Source organism: Aotus nancymaae, unplaced genomic scaffold (assembly GCF_030222135.1).
Source record: "Aotus nancymaae isolate 86718 unplaced genomic scaffold, 86718_ANA_hifiasm-v0.15.2.pri h1tg000020l, whole genome shotgun sequence".
NCBI classification, from domain to species: Eukaryota; Metazoa; Chordata; class Mammalia; order Primates; family Aotidae; genus Aotus; species Aotus nancymaae.
The window spans coordinates 52067845-52085227 of NW_026988432.1; the positions used below are offsets into that span (position 1 = coordinate 52067845).

General features: G+C 43.0%; 1 long non-coding RNA gene across 1 annotated transcript in view; it reads right to left on the minus strand.

Annotated features, from left to right (window-relative positions):
- Window positions 1-3808: 3808 nt before the first annotated feature.
- LOC105712077 (uncharacterized) overlaps window positions 3809-17383 on the minus strand; it is a 37806-nt gene continuing 24231 nt past the window's right edge. Inside the window, exons 2-3 of the long non-coding RNA XR_001106236.2 lie at window positions 5897-6248; window positions 3809-5673 (exon numbers count right to left, since the gene is read on the minus strand). This is a non-coding gene — a long non-coding RNA (uncharacterized LOC105712077). The remainder of the gene's footprint in view (window positions 5674-5896; window positions 6249-17383) is intronic.

Genomic DNA, 17383 nt, shown 5'->3' on the forward strand with positions numbered 1-17383 from the left:
GCAGGAGAATCGCTTGAACCCAGGAGACAAAGGTTGCTGCGAGCCAAGATCACACCACTGCACCAGCCCAGGTGACCATGTGAGACTCCATTTCAAAAAGAAAAAAAAAAGAAATGATAGCAAAGCTGGTCTTGGTATTGGGCTCACAGCCATTCCCTAACAAAAGTGAGAGATCTCAGGCAGATGACTTCCCTAACCTTACCTAAGTGTCAAGACATTTACTGAGATGAGGAGTTGCACTAAATACAGAGTATGGCCCATTCCAGCTCTGAACACTTAGCTATGTCTAAATTACGCTGCTGGAGGAGCAGCAGCTGCCTTGTGGACAGAAGTTCTCAGCCACTGCCATTCTATCAGGTTCCCCCACAGGGCTGGGTGCCATTTCACAACACTTCAGCTTCTGCCCAAAGGGCTTCCTCTTTGTGCCACAAAAGCCACTCTACTGAATGCTCAACCTGTACCTCGAGTCAGGTCTCATCAGATCTCCTTTTGTGTGTATTTTCTTCTGATTTTAATAAATTCACAGTGAAGAACTAGTCATAATCCTCTACTAGCTCCTTCTGGAACAGGTGTTTGGTGGCAGAGGTCATCATGCGACATCGTTTGGCGTGTCCCTCCTGGTTGTTCCATTTGAGTTGGAAGGTGGCTACGGAGACTTTGCAGAAGACAAAGTCAGGATATAAGACAATCTTCTATAGAGTTGCCTAAAGAAGTGCTAGGTGGTGAAAACGTAAAACACATAGGGTTTGTAAGTTGGCCTTAAACTCAAGCTCTAGTCCATTTGGTCAACATGCCACTCACTGAGTTTTAATGGAAGCCCACTTATTATCAAAGCAGTCAGTGCCCCAGCTGACAAGCAGTATTGCCATTTCCCCTTTCCTGGACTAGGGTCATCAAGATTACTGCAATCTGATTCCAAGTCTTCTCTTCAGCCTTTTCTGCTTTACACACTACACAAAGTAGCCACTCCCCCAACATGCTTTATCATTTCTCATTTTCACCCTTTTTCTCAAATTCCAAATCTCTGGACTGTTTCTCCTTTACTCTATATTTGGAGTCCTTTGCACCTGTGCAAATTCAGACCCTTACCCCCACCCTAGCACACTTTCCCCAAATCTCACTGGCTGAAGGGTTTCCTTGCCCACTAAGCTTCAAGACACTGATCCCCTTGAGGACTCCACAGCATAGACAAACCTTCATAACCCTGCTTCCACCACCTTGAATATTACTTAACTATTCTTCTTATCTCTGCTAATCTCACCAGATTATAAGTATCTTAACAGCAGGATATACATCTTATATTTCACAGTCCTTCCCACAGCAATTGGTCCACACCTCAATAAATACTCCTTCATTATTATTACTAGTATTGCTGAATAAGAAGTGTTTCAATAGGAGACACCTGTCATAGGTCACAATGGATATGAATAACATGTCCATTTCTTCAACTCTAGGATCATTTTTACTCAACATGTCACTTGTGGAAAGTAGAAAAGTTCCTCTTCAAAGTTTCCTTTCTTGTTAAATAAATCCTTCTTGCTTTTTTGTTAATAACTCTTTGTTAAGCCCTATGTAGCTGTTAAACATGCTTACAGGCATGTAGTACATTCTATGTCCTTGTACTTTAACCAAGATATCTGTGCTGGATGTGCTCACAGGCATGTACCAATTATGCCAGCCTATGCCCCTTCCTTATTTGGACTTCCTTTTTGTTCTCCATTGCTTTTACCTGTTTAGAAAAATTTTAAGTTGTAAGCTAATTGGGTTTTAGTTTAGATTTTGAGGTCTGGCTCCAACCAACAGAGATCAGACACAGCAGTAAAGAGAGTCCCAAATGCGTAAGGGATAAATATGTCTGCTTTTCCTTTGTTCATTGTACTGTTGTGGCAAGATGGCTAGCAAGGGTACCCTTCCTGCAGGAAGTAAAAATTGCCTTGCTGAGAGATCCCTTGTCTTCGTGCTAATTTTTCTTTGTGGTACCGAGCATCTATTTCCAACATCACTCAGATTTAATGACCTTCACTACCAGAAGCCCAGAGTTCTAAAGTTAACCATTTCCTACTTGACCCTGGTGCAGTATTGGCCAATAAAGAGGCAGCGTGATGAAAAACAGACAATGGAGCTCGGTGCTCAACTACCTGGGATCTGGGGCCAGACTCCACTTTGAAACTTTGGACCAGTTATTTCACCTCTTTTGACTTCCATTTCGTCCTCTGTAAAATTGTCCTCTCTCCCCAGAAATAATTCTTTGGTGGATCTTAACCTCTTTATGATCCATTATATTTTACAATTCTTCCTTCAAGAGAGAGTTATGCACAGGACTCTGAATGACAATCAAAGAGATGGATCCAAGACTCAGCTGGGCTGATGAGACAACTTCCTTGGCCTTCCCATTTGCAAGCTCTGCTTGAATGACTTTGGTTGTTAGGCACAATAAAAATACTTCTAATAACAAATGTGATGTTCCTACAGGAAATTGAGAGTGTGATGGTTGAAGACAGCTTATCTTTCACCAAATGTTTCTGGTCAGCTTCTGCTCACTCCATGGGGGTGGAAAGGGGTACACAGGCTACTCCTGAAAGAAAGCTATCTCTGAATATCAGTTGGGGTTGAGATTTACACAGTTGAGGAACCTTTTTCTCCTGAGGCTTTCCCATTGAACAACTCTTTTCTCCTGGGGCTAAGAGTTATAGACTGAATGACCTTCCCCCACGGCCTGTGAGCTGCCCTGTACTCTTGGTACTGGGTCAGAAAGACGAGGAGGCTGCTGAAGTCTGTGATCAGCCTATCTGCAGGCTGGAGCCCTGTCACCAGGGGACACTTTTACTGACTTCCATATCCATGTAAGGCAAGAGAAATGACACAATAGCTGTGCACTCAAAAATCACAGTGTGTGTCCAAGTCTTAAGAACCATTTACTACCATAATAATCACCCAGTTACTTGTTCAACCGTCCTAGGGAGAAGCTTATATTTGGGAGACTGGAGAGAAGGAAAGAGAGAGAGAAAGGTTCTCTCTCTCTCTCTCTCTGTCTCTGTCTCTCTCTCTCTCTCTCACACACACACACACACACACAGAGTGAGAGAGGAGACAGTGAAAGAGGAAAGAGAAAAAGAGGGAGAGAGAGATGAGAATTTGAAGAACTAGACAGACATTAAACAGAATGTGCCCTCAGAAGCCTCACACACCGGTGACAAGCCATGCAGCCACCGTCGTGTGGAAGGGCTTTGATGGCTTTATCCTCCAGCCCAAGAGCAGAGCTAGAGCTGCAGGGCCGGGTGTGCAGCAGCTGCTCTCTGCCTCTACCTGCTGCAGCCGAGGTTTGTCCTTAAAGTGCCCGCGAGGCAACGTTTTCATGAGCTGTCTCGGCAATTGATAAGTCGTTGGTCGGGAAGTGGAGACATTCACAGGTTCAGACCTGAAGCTCGGTCCTTAAAATGAATTGGAAGCATCTGGCTGTTTTGCTGTCTGTAGGTAATGATGCAGCCGCGTCACACACCCAGATGTGATTCTACATTTCTGCAGCTGTTCTGGTGGGAGTTTCAACACCCAAAACATCTGCTGCTGGGACTCTGTGGTACAATTCTCACTCCATGTCTCTGGGTTCTTATTCTTTTCCCAGAAAATGTACTTTCTTTCTGCTCAATATTTTTTCTATTTTTCAAAGGAGTTATTCCCAGCAAAGGGATACCCACCAAATTCTATTTCACATGGAAGAGAAATTCATATAATCTTCAAAATTCACAGGCAAACTGAGGGGGTATGATGCTAATTAGTTTTATGAGGTTTGATGAGATAGAACATTAGAACCAGGCAAAGAATTCATAGTTTATTGCACATTTAGAAGAAATGGCTTTAATGAAGTCACTTCTGTATGTTAAACAAAATAGGCATCGTGATTAACATTAACTTCTGTATGTTAAACATAAAGAGAACATCTTTAAAAAATGTTCACCTCTGGGATATCTGTCAGCATCATCAAACTGCACACATAAAGCTCTCTCAGTACTGCAAATTTAGTCAATAAAATGCCCTCGTAAAGCATGATTCCTCAAACATTTTAGGTCATAATATAAAGTCACATAATAGTTTTGAAAATCAACAAGAAATATCAAGAGTCAAAATATTTATGCACTTTCACCCTGTAATTTCTGGGGGTTTATCCTAAATAAATTATCTTATATATAGAAAAGGCTTATGTATAAATATACTTACCATGAGATTAATTACAGTGAAAATGGATTTGATCCATTGTCTCAAAATACAGAAATAGTTAATACGGTTTCTCTACTTCCATAGGACACATGGAAAGTCAATACGAGAGACTGAATTGTTCCAACTGCTTGGGCAGCAATTAAAAAGATATTTACTGAAACTAATCATAATATGGGGAAATGCTTCTGACATATATTAAGAGAAAAAGCGATACATAAAGTTGTTTGTACATTACGCTTAGAATCATACCAAAACTCAGCATTTGAAAATGACTCAAAGTAATTGCTCCAAAACCATCATACCTATTGTGTTTGAGAGGTAAAATTACGGGCAATTTTCTTCTTTTCTCTATTTTCCTAATCATTTATGAAATGGTTATATTGCTTGAATGAATAAAAAGTCAAAGAAAAGTGAGTTCTTACAGTATGGCCAAGACACAGAATCTGCCAAGGCAACAGAGTCTGGTAAAAAAGCAAGACCACTTAATTCTGAGGCACGTCTTCAAAGGCAGTCAGGAGCAAGCTGACTTCAGACAGAGGCCTGTTTCCCCACTATAACCACAGCCTTCTGTCTGTTTTCTCCAGCATTTTAAGAAACCCAAAATGAAATTAACCCAATTCCGACTTTCACCTGACAGAGCTAGAAATACAATGACTAACTTTGATTAAACCAACCCAGCTTCAGATGGAGGCTCATGAATAACTACATCTGGGAAAACTTATTTTCCTTCATTTCAGTGACAGAAAAAACTTGGAACGCAGTTCCTCTCTTTGGTTCCACCAAATAACTTTTCCAAGCCCACAAAACTTGGGAAGGGTGAATACGGTACTTGTGTCTCACTGTACCCAAATGCCTTTGCCAACTCCTATTAAACTTGAAGGAGAAAACAGACAAGTGAACATTGCTTCGGGCTGACTTTTAAAACACTCCTCTCAAATTTTAAAATAGTACAATTGATTTTTTTAATATCCAGAAATAGACTGCTATTTCATAGCATTTTGGAGGACAGTTTTCCTTTAGAATTGAAAAGGGATGATTGAGTGATAGGAAACTGATTAATCTCAGGATTTCTCAAGGAAATGCCGATCCAGCATTGGGCCCTCACACACACGATTATAATTCTTTGATTTCCTGTCACTGCAGATCTGAAAGTAAATAGGAGACATGGAAAATCAATGTGAGGTACTGAATTATTCCAGCTGCTGCGGTTCTGTTAATTACATCATATTTTTATGGAGACATTCGGCTCAGACGTGCCAAGTGACCGCATCTGGAAGCATCGCCTGCCATCCTGTTGGGGGAAGCTCTTCTCCCCAGACATCTCGGTTAACTGCAAAAGGACAAGCTACCCCAGGAAAGCAGCTTGTACAGCCCAAGTCTCGGAGGCAAAATCCGGATGATCAGCGTGTCTTCCGTTACCATAGCAATAAGGTGCGGGGCACTGGAGAGGGGCCACACCTGTGCAGGAAGCAGGTTAGTCGGTATACGCAGTGCAGACCTAAGGAAAACGAGTCTGTTCTACTCGGATGGCCAGGCCTCAGTGGGCTAAGTGGGAGAGAGCCGAGAAGAGACCGCAGCAAGCAGGCAGAGAGGAACAGTGAGAGCAAAAGGACGGGGTTTAAAGTGCCAGGGCCTGGGGAGCCACGATGGGCTTCCAAGACAAAGGCCTTTGAGCACCTACCTCCTTGCCAGTACACTAAAATGAAGCTCTCAGCGCTAGCACAAACTTCACAGACTGTTTCAGTAAAGGCTCTTCCTCATTTCCTTGTAATTTACACACTTCCGAAGTCCTTCTTGGTTTATCTTCCTCCTCTCCATCCCACTTCCTTGCCTTTTTCTTTCCTCTCACCCTTCCAGAAGTTTCCGAGGCCCTACTTTCTTTCCAGCTTTACGGGAGCTAGGGCCAGCTTCTTCATCCAGGCGTCTCTATCTCAGCACAATTCATTCTCTCTTTTGTTTTTCTCTCTACAGCACCTCCTTCCCTCATCTATTTCTTGCTATTTTTTTCTCATTGTAGCTTCTTGCACAAGTAGCTAAATGAAATAAAAATCTAGTGTTAGCAAAGATGCTCTGAGACATTCCTTAATTTCCTGTCCCTGCTGCCCACCTTATCCTTAGTGATGGGGTCTTAGGCCCAGTCTTGGCCCAAGCCTCTGATTTTCCAAATCCTACATTCGTCGGAAGGCATCCAAGGGCTCTATACATATTTTAATTTCATTATTTAAATATGTATTTCAAATGTATGGAACCTATCTCCTATTCGCTACCTCCCAACCTGAAAAAAAAAACTTATCCATTTTTAGTGTAAATTAAATGTACATTACATTTAAATGTCAACACATGAAATATGTATGTACATAAATTTAATACATGTGAAAGTGCATTCCATTTTTAATATAAATTCAATATAAATTGTAAGTTTTTAAAACTTACAAGCTTTAGCACATTGTGAACTTGTGCCTACCAAGTAAATCATTTTGTACGGATCTGGGAATAAAGGTTCTACTAGTCTCTAAGAACTGTCTCTTTGAGTAGGAATGTGGTAGGGCAGCACTGATATTTGTATAAATTCTGGCCTGTGCCTGAAGGTTCAAGTAAAATTGCATACAAGCACACCTTGAGCACATGAGTGAAGGGCTTGATCCAAGGCCAGCAAGGGTTCCTGCCTCTGCTTGGGGCTTCCTCTTGTCATGGGGTAATTGCACTCATGCAATGGTGAGAGGTTGTACCATGTCGGAGACTATTTAAGCTCTGGTTTCAATGCCCTGGTTGCTTTCTGTAGTGACTTTAGGAATTTGAACATTTACTAAACATCGTGAGTGATTCAACCTTCAAATATAAATTTCCTGCTACTCCTCATGCAAGAGTCCAAGTCACTTTGACTAAGGGAATCTCCTAAAATTGGAAAGCCAGCTGCCAACAAACTTGTCCTTTACAGCATTTATCTGAGCAAATTTGCTGATTCTGGATAATTTAAGGCTGAACTGTTATCTGGAGCCACCAGTTTCTAAATTTTGTGTTCATTCCAATAGCTTCATCTATATAATTTATAAAGATAATTGTTATACATTTGAATGAAAATGTATATTAATAAATTACTTAATTGGTTTTATTGACTGGAATTTCCATTTAGATTTCATTTGAAAAGAAATGCTTTGCAAAAGAAAAGTTGAAAACCATTGGCTTCACCACTGCCCCCCAGCCGCCTCCTCCTCTCCGTCTCCCCTACTTCTGCTTTTGGCCCCAGGGGACCCATTGCCTATATCCTGCCTCCCCACCAACGGTCCTTGTTCTTCCAGGCTGTCCTCTGCCCTCCTGCCTCCTCCTTTCCAACTTGATCTCACAACTCTTTCCCTAGAAATCTGGACACCATGCTCTAAGCTGTCTGCTCCAGTGTGATAAACTGATTCACACTAAGGGAATCATTTCTAAAAATGACTTAAGGGGTTACTACTGCCTGGTGGGAGGTGAAGGTGGCAGACTGACATCTTACCCTGACCTCCCTAAGTCTTAGCGAATTGATGTAAAAAGGCAAATCACTCACATTGAAATTTTAGGCACCTTGACATTCAGAAGAATCTATCAGAGGCAACCCATGGTCTATCTCCTACCCTTTCAAAGTGTTTCCCAAACTATCAACTGAGCACCCGAGCATCAGAACCACCTGTGAGGTGCTTACTAAAAAGGCAGATTCCTGGTATCTAGCCTGAACTCTTCAGAGGCTAAGACCTAAAGCCGCCTTTTTAGCCAGCTCCTCAAATAACTCTGCATGTTGAAGCTCAAGGGTGCCTGCCGCCACCATCTGCACGTGGGCATGAAAGGCCAGGGTTGAGTGGGGACACTGTCTCTGCCTCCATGGGAAGATACAGACTGAATGGCAAGCCAGGGAAGAGAAGTACACAAGCAAGACGAGGACCACCCAGAGACAGGACATAACACCCAGTGAGCATTCCAAAAAGGAAAAGATAAATAATGCAAGTTCTCTTTTCTCCAGCTCCAAATTAATCGGTCAGCATTGGCGGAGCAGAAACAGATGGGGGACATCTGAACCACAAGGCAGCCCAGCTCCCAGCACATCCTGGAGGAAACAGCAGCAGGAAGGGGAGGGTCGGGCAGGGCGATGCTTGAAGGCAAAGCCACAGGCTGTGGGGGCCGGTGGAAGCACCAAGCCAAGCCCTGCTCCCTCTGATCTGCCTACGTGGAAGGCGGTCATTGCTGGATGCACTGCCTTTTCAGCACTTCTTCTCCAGGGCAGGCCCAGAATTCCTGGAAGGCCCGGGCAGAACGCACTTGAGCAGATCAAGCAGAGTCCCACTTCCTCAGGCTATCATTTGTGCCTCTGTTCTTCCTTAATAAAAATCCACCATGCACTCCAAAAGAGTAACTAGGACACTTCGTTTTTATTCCACATGCATCTCATTTGTCTTCAGTAGGTTCTTCCATAATCTCATCATTATTGCTATGGCCCTCGGAGGACAGCTGACTTGCATTAATCAGGCGAGCCCCTCATCGCTCACCAGATTCTTTACACTTTTACCATGCCCTGGGGCATCCTAACTTACTTGAAAAATTAATAAACCTCCCCCCTCTTATCTTACCTTATTAATGTCTGTCTTTGTAACCCATTATCCCCGCATATCATCAGAGATCACTGGAGGGTGCGGTGAACACCAGCTTGCTCCCCTAATTCTATTCCTGAAACTGGAACACCCCTCTCCCTGAATGGCCAGAAAGAAAATGGCCTTCGTGGGCCAGCAGGGTGTTTACCAGCTCAGATGGCACCGTGGACCACAGGCAGGAGAATTCTTAGGCTTCAACTAAAGGCTATTAAGGCCCATTAAGTTGTTCTCTTCTCCTCCACGTCCCTCTCCCTCTCTTGTGCACCCTAGTAAATCTGACTCATTAGCTTTAGATGTTTTGAAATAGTGGTACATTAATCACTTGTGTTTGCACACTGTTTATGTGGGTTGTTGGTCATGGTCTGTAGTTATACTGGCTGTCTCCCTTGCTTACTTAAAGGTACAATCCAATTGAAAATAAAGATTTTTGCAGGTTTGCTCATTACACACAGTGTCGGCAGCTGGTGAGTGTCTTTTGCAATTCATCAGAGGCCTCCCAGACCACCTGCTCTCGGCATCCTGCAAACAGCTGGCTCTGGGTAAGTACCATAAGCTATTACCTTATACAACAAATAAATAAATAAAGGGATGGATGGGTAGACAAATAGGTAAATAAGTTGAATTGTCAGCCCTGAATCATTGCTTCTGGAAGGGAAAAGTCCATTTTAAATAAGGGAAAAAGTACATCTAGCCCAAACCTTTGGGGTTTCATTTATAGGAAAAAAAGAGGAGGGAGGTGAAGCTCCCAAAACTTTGAGTGGAAATATTTTGTCATGTGAGTCACAAGGCAGTCAAGAAAAGAACTCTATGACAGGCTGGCAATGTGGTTTGGTACAGAACATGAGAAGGTGGGGGATTGAGTTTAATTGCCTGCTGGATTTTCTTTTTTTTTTTTTCTTTTTTTCCAGAAAAAGCCATAGGGAGGCTTTGCGAAGCTTGAGCTAAAGCCACCAGATGTCCCAGGATTAAGAAGCCAATCCCAGTTTCCAAGGTTGTCACCACTTTAGTTTTTTGTAATGTTTGCCTCAATTTTTAACCCTGAAATGATCCTCTGGGTGGCTGTGCTCTGCTCCAGTCCCTAAAGAAAAGCTAGAGGCAGTGGGAGCAGGAGCTGCAAGCTGGGCGCTGCCAGGAAGGAAGGACAAGGTTAGAGAGGAGACAAGCTGCAGGTCAGCTGCAGTGTGCTTGACCTTGACAATACAGAAACTCTAAACCAGGTGAGGGCCTGGGGAAAGGTGTCATTTTGCGAGACTTCCAACGTTTATCACAGACAGTCAAAAACTTCCCTAAGGTCTACTGGGAAAGTTCTCATAATTTGAAGCTGGATCCTGGATCACCCAATACAAACTTGAAGGAAAAAGTTATTCATGATACTTGTTATAGAATGGTGAGGCAAACTCTATTCAGAGGGGATACTTCAGTGGGTTTTTGTAGTAGGAAAGAGAAATCGGGCTCAACTCAGAATACAAGGAAAAGTGGAATCCACAGGCAAGGTCAAGGAGCAGGGTGGAGAGGAGTCCATGCAAAATTACTAAGAGGAAACCTCAGGGCCGGGTGTAGTGGCTCACACTTGTAATCCCAACACTTTGGAAGGCCAGGGCAGGTGGATCACTTGAGATCAGGAGTTCGAGACCAGCCTGGCCAACACGGCGAAACCCTGTCTCTACTAAAAATACAAAAATTAGCCAGGCATGGCTACATGGCAATGCCGCAAGCACGTGCCTCCAGACCTCCAAGGACAAGTCAGGAGGCTGAGGCAGGAGAATTGCTTAAATCAGGAGGTAGAGGTTGCAGTGAGCAGAGGTCATGCTGCCACTGCACTCCAGCTGAGGCAACAGAGCGAGACTCCATCTCAAAAAAAAAGGGTGGGGGGAACCTGAGGGGTAAGGGGGACTCTGCCTAAACTGACCTAACAGGATTCTTGCTGAGAGCAGGCCAGGGTGGCCAGACATCACCTGAGGGGCCGGTGGATGGAGGATGAAGAACCCCATCAGATATCAAGGGTGATCAGATATCACAGGTGGGAGAGTCTGTCTAAACTGACTTAACAGGGATCCTGCTAAAACTGGACAATGCATGGAATTCAATGAATATAAGAGTTCAAAGGTCAGGGCCTAGTTGGATTCAGGGCCTAGTTGGTTAGAGTTCAGTCCACTAAACAATCATTGTCATCCCCCAGAATGATTTCGTGTAGCCTCTGTGAATTGATCAAGATTTGTCTGTGTCTTTTTACCTTGTCCTTGTAAAACTGGAAGGGAATTCTGGCATAGGATGCGCACCTAACTGACTCACTGTTTACAAGCTTCGTCAATCAAATACCTGAATGAAGCTCTTAGAAACTGTTATTTTTATCTTATGGCTGGTTAAAATCTGAAAAATTCTGCAGGTTTATTTTTGCCCGCTTTTTTAGTGTTTTTTTTTTAAGAGTGTTTATGGATTGAATTAATGTAGAAAAATGTTTTGCATTTTACCAAATTGAGAAGTTGGAAAATAAAAATAATTCAATATTGCTAAATTTTTCTTACTTTAATTCTTCAAGAACCTTGCTGTTAGAACCTAGTTACTCTGTGAGGCTGAGGAGCAGTAGCATCAGCATCAACTGAGGGGCTTGTCAGAAATACAGACTCCCAGAATCAGAATCTACATTTTAACATTTCAGATTCTCAGCTGACTTGTTTGCGCATTAAAGGTTGAAAAAGTTCTTCATCCTCTTCTGTACCCTTAATTGTTTTAGGTCAAATGTATCTGGTAGATTGCTACCAGCCACATCAATACTAAGGTGATCATAAGAATTTGAATAAGAAAATGCAAACCGAGGAATTTCCTCACCAGTGTTTTGGAGAAGCAGCACAATGTAGCAGAAAAGAATGATGGAGTCAAAAGTCTGGGTTGACTCTGACTTTGCAACTTAATAGAATCCTGACTTTGGGCTATCACTCCACTGAGGCTTAATTCTCTCACTTGACAACAGAGAGAACAGCAACTCCGATGCCTCCCTTCAAGGCCATTTCAGAAATACAGGAGTTCCTTTATGTGGAATCATATACTAAGCTCTAAATGTGTTACACATGTACAGTTACGTTGTAGTAGTAATAGGAGTAAGTGATGAGGATCTTGGAGCTGGATGGCTCACCAACTGGATGAGAATGGAGACCCAGCCTGGTGGAAGGTGGAGAAGAGGTAGGCCCTGGCATGCTGCAGTACTGCCACTGTTCACATTTTCCCTGGTGGAAGTGAATGCAACCACTGGTGAGGTCTCTCTGGCCCTTGAGAAGAATGTGGGATATGAAAAATAAAAGGAAGTGCTGAGGACCATTGACTGATTGAAGAGAGATTACAATTAGGATGGTCATTCAACAATTCAAGCAAACTTATCAAAGCCAGAGGGCCTTCTGGGCAACATTTAAGGAAATGCTGATCTCAGGTAGCCAGTGGATGTACAGAGAGAATGATCATGTTCACAGGTAGCAGAGCTTCAGAGAAAGCTGAATTCTCATCCTAGAAGGTGTTCTATGCTAAGATCAGCCTCTAACAGGAAAACCATAGGACCCTGAGACTTGGAATGGAGATATCTGAGTAATGCCATTGAGAATATTCAGCTCCTAGATTCCCGTGCAGAAGAGGCCCACCTCGCTTTGGTAGGAATAGTGCCCTGCAAATTGCTTTGAAGCAAGTGTCTATGTGTGTAGAGTCCCCAAGACCACTCCAAGTTTGATTTTTCACTAGAAGGACTCACAAGACTCAGAATACAGTCATAATCACAGCTGTGATTTATCACAGAAAAGCATACAAAGCAAAATCAGCAAAGGGAAAAGGCACATGGAGTGAAATCCAGGGAAACCAGGCCAAGAGTTCTCTCCCAAAGGAGTCACACAGGACACACCGAATTCTCCCAGCAATGAGTTGTGACAACACGTGGAAAATGCTGCCAATCAGAGAAACTCAATAGAGACTCAGCACCCAGGGTTTTAACTGGGGGCTGATCATGTAGGCAGTCTCTACCCGGCAAGTAGCAAAATTCCAGATTCCCAGAAATAAACCACATTGTTTTAGTATAAACCATGTTGTTTGCACAAACAATTTAGGCACAGTCAGCCACTCTTACCCATTCCAGGAATGGTAGGAACCCTCCCAAAACCCAAGTTACAAATCCCAGTCAAAGGCTAACCTTATCAGCATGCCTTTCAATTAATAACAGCCAGGCCTGCTATGTTAACTCTTTTCTGCACTACCGTTATAATTTTTTAATTTTTTAATTTTTTATTTTTTTTTGGAGACAGGGTCTTGCTCTGTTGACCAGGCTGGAGTGCAGTGGCACAGTCACAGCTTACTGTAACCCAAACTCCTGGGTTTAAAGTATCCTCCCACCTCAGTCTCCTGGGTAGCTGTGGGAGGTATGTGCCACCACACCTGGCTAATTTTTATTTTTATTTGCTTTGTTGTTGTTGAGATGGGGTCTGTATTACCCAGGCTGGTCTTGAACTCCTACTTTCAAGTGATCCTCTCACCTTGGCCTCCCAAAGAGCTGGGATTACAAGCCTTAGCCACCCCACCCAGCCTTATAAATTTTATGTAACAAATCACCCCCCAGGACTTAGTGGCTTAAAACAATAAACATCTATTTGCTCGCAATTCTGTGGGTTAACCTTTGTGGCTGGGATGAGCTGAAATGGTTTGTCTGTGCCTCGTGTGCTGTTGTGGCATTCTCTCCTGAGCTTGCAGTCAGTCAGTCATCTAGCTAGGGATGGACTGTCCCCACAAATCTCCTCACACATCTGGCAGTGAACTGGTCAGCTATAACGCAGAACTGCTAAGTTTTCCTACATGTGGCCTCTCCACCTGGCAAAGCTCACAGCATGGCCACTGGGCTCCATGAAGAAGACAACAACAAAAGTTGCATGACCTTTTGAGGCCTCAGTTTGTAAATTTCACAATATCACTTCCTAGTCTCCTCTGTCAGTCAATGCAAATTACACGATCAGCCCAGGTTCAACAAGGTAGAGCGATAGACTCTACCTCTTGATGGGGAGCATGGCAAAGAGGTACAAGCAGACTTTGGTGCCACGTTTTCCAAATTATCACAGTGCTTGGCCAGTCATCAATTTATTGCCTCTTGGCTCCAATCCATCCTCCTTTGCTCCGCTTTGTGATCCTGGAGCTAGAGTTTGTAATCATTCCTTTATTTTCCGATGGTATAATATCTTTATCAACAAAGGGCACTGGGGTGACACTGCAAGGTCACAGCCAGAGGAAGGAGATTCTTTTACTGGTTCCATAGGGCCATTTTTCTTTGTCCTGGCTGCTAGCAGATCAGCGTGCAGGAGGCCTGGTAATGCTCACCTTACCAGATCTTGTGGACTAGTTCCAGCCTCCCTGCACCCTCCAGCAATTTTCTCCACCACCCAGTGGGCTGTTTCCTGCAGACCAGCTCCATCTGTGCCTTCTACTAAGTTTCTTCATCACCAACATACTGTGTGTTCCCATGGCAACCACACCCTCTCCAAGGGAGTTTGGACCTCAGCCTCAAAGGAGGAAGATGGAGAAGATATCTTTTCTAAGTTCCTCGTCTCTCCCTCAGCTCGCAGTGGTAGCTGCTTTCCATGTATGCTATTTTTATCTTCCTTAGACCCCTCTTTTATGCCTCTCTGTAGTTAAATATATTTTACTACTTAATACTTCTTAGGTTAAATTTTCTCTGTTCAAATTACGGTATGGTTACTGTCTCCTGATTGGACCCTGATTGATGCCATGCCTTAAAAAATAATTTTTGCTCCACCCTGCTGCTCCTCCTGAGCAACAGAAAAATAGCAAGGTTAAATCTCAGTATACCCTAACCAGAGATGTACTGGGCCTGCTAAGAGGCCAGGGCCTGTACACCGAAGAACAGGCCAACAGAAGTTGGGAAAGTACGTGGGAATAGATGCTGAGAGGTGGGGCTGTAGGACACAAAGTTAGACAAAGGAGAGTTAATCAGTGTGGGAATACTCTCCCATGATACCCAACTCTGGGCAAATATTCCAGAGAGAGTACTACTACACTGCAAGCATGGCTTGGAAAATAATCAAGGCCCATCCATCTATTTGACCCAATGAATTAGAAATACCAAAACTGATATGGCAAAAGGTCTGAAAATGGCATTTAAAGCTCAAAGAAGTGAGTATGCTAAAGAGGATGTACCAGGTAAGTTTAGAGAGCCAGAAATGTGCCAGAGGAGGGCCCCAAGGACAGTCTTTCAAAAAAGGGGTAAGGAATACATTCGTGACAATCAAAGGTGTTGCACAAATTATCGAACTAAAAGAAATCAAGAACAGATGATCAAAAGTCTGCAAACCTCTGCCTGAATAAGAAGTTACGATTGTTTAACAAGCTTCTGAACTTGAGCCAGTTCTCAGTTTAAGAATGACTGAAGGAGAAGCCACGTCCCCATGACAAAAAACCGTGCAATATCACAGAAGTATATTTAGTAGTAATTCTCCCAGTTCTTCCCCAAAGAGAACAACAGCCATTTACTTAGATAACTGTCCAGTGGAAAAAAGGGAACACCCAAAACTTCCAAGGATCTAAGTATAAGTTTACTTTGATTCCCAGGGATCCAAAGCACCATTATGCCCCTCCATTTGAATAGAGAAGGATGGGGACCAGTTATGACCCACATCCAGTTCACAGTGGCTCCACTGGGTCCATTAATTCAGCCAGTGATCATTTCCCTGTACTTTGCTCAAAACTTACAAGGATTATTGGGCCAAGGTCTGAATTGACTGTGACATTCAGGGACACAAAGCTCCATTGTGCTTCCCATTATAATAGGGTGAGATGAAGGCTAATAATGACCCAGCTCGAACCTCCCTATGGGTCCAGTGGGTTCATAGATCCAGTCAGTGATCATTTCCCTGTGCCCAAATGTGTAATTGTAATGGATATACATGATAAATGACAGAACTCTTACATCAAGTTCTTGATCTGTGGTGCAAAAGCTATTGAAGTGTGGAAAGCCAAATGAAGCCACTGAAATTTCCCCACTATCCCCTACCAAAGACGATAAATAAAAACATTACCATATCCCAAGGGAAATGGCAAAATTTAGTGCCATCATCAAAATTTTGAAGAATGCAAAACTGGTGATGGACATGATAACCTCATTTTGTTCATCACTTTAGCCCCTACAAAAACTCTATTGATTATTCACTAGGAGGACTCACAAGACTCAGAATATACTAATACTCACTGCTGTGATTTATTGCAGCAAAACAAAGCAAAATCAGCAAAGGGAAAAGGTTCATGGAGCAAAATCATGATACATGATAAATGGCAGTGGACTACCACCAATGATGTGCTGGTAAACATTTAACAACGGGCTCTCCGGGAGTAAAGGAACGATTGCTGCATAGCATTTGCCAATTTCCAGAGTACAATGCTCCCACCATAGGTTTAACAACCAGCTCACAAGGCTCCTGAAAATTTAACGGTTGGCTCTTACAGGCCAGTATGAGCCTGCTTTAGCACAAAAACTGTCACAGCCTTAACCAAATAAAAGTCTCAATTGCAGCTACTATGCCAATGTGGCATCTTTACTAGAACAAATGGTTTGAATGTGTACCCTCCAAAATTCAGATATTGCCAATGTGATAATATTAAGAGGTGGAGATTTAAGTGGTAATTAGGCCATGAGGGCTCCTCCTTTATGAATGGGATTAGGGCACTCATAAAAGAGGCTTCACACAATGTTTGGCTGGTTTGCCTGTCTCCCTTGTGAGGATGCAGCATTCCTTCCCTCCAGAGGATGCAGCAACAAGGCACCATCTTGAAAGTAGAGAACAGCCTTTATCAGACAACTGAACCTGACAGCACCTTGACTTTGGACTTCTGAGCCTCCAGAACTGTGAGAAAATAAATTTTTATTCTTTATAAATTACCTAATCTGTGGTCTTTTGTCTGGCACAAAACAGACTCAGACAAGAAATTTCATCATCATAGCCATAACTGGAATGGGCCAACTTTTTGTTTCCATTTCCATCAGGAAGAAGAATCAGAAAGCAGTTCACATTCATGTGGGATAGTTAACAATACACTCTCATGGTCGTCCCACAGGGCTTCATTAACAGAGTTAACTCTCTGTTAACTGCCCTCACAGCCTCTGTCATAAGATGGTCCAAAGGGACTTGGACATTTCACTAAACACCATATTGGTCCACAACATCAGTGACATTATGTTAATCGGACTCGATTTGTAAAAAGTGACAAGTGCTTTGTAGTATCTCGGTAAGAGATATGAGCTCCAAAGATGGAAGGAAAGCCATACGAAGATTTAGGAATTGCTGATATTAATGAAGAGTTTGTAGGGACCAAGCTAACTAAAGCATGTTAGAGCATCCATTCCAAAACAAAAGACAATTTATTAGATCTCATACCTTTTTAAAAAGTAGTATTATGCAGGTATAATCAATACTGTGACTTGAGTCAAAGATCTATCACAGCATCTGTGACAGGAAAAAAAAAAAGAATACCCTGCGAAGTTTGCAACACAACATCCCACTGAGAACTGGCACTGC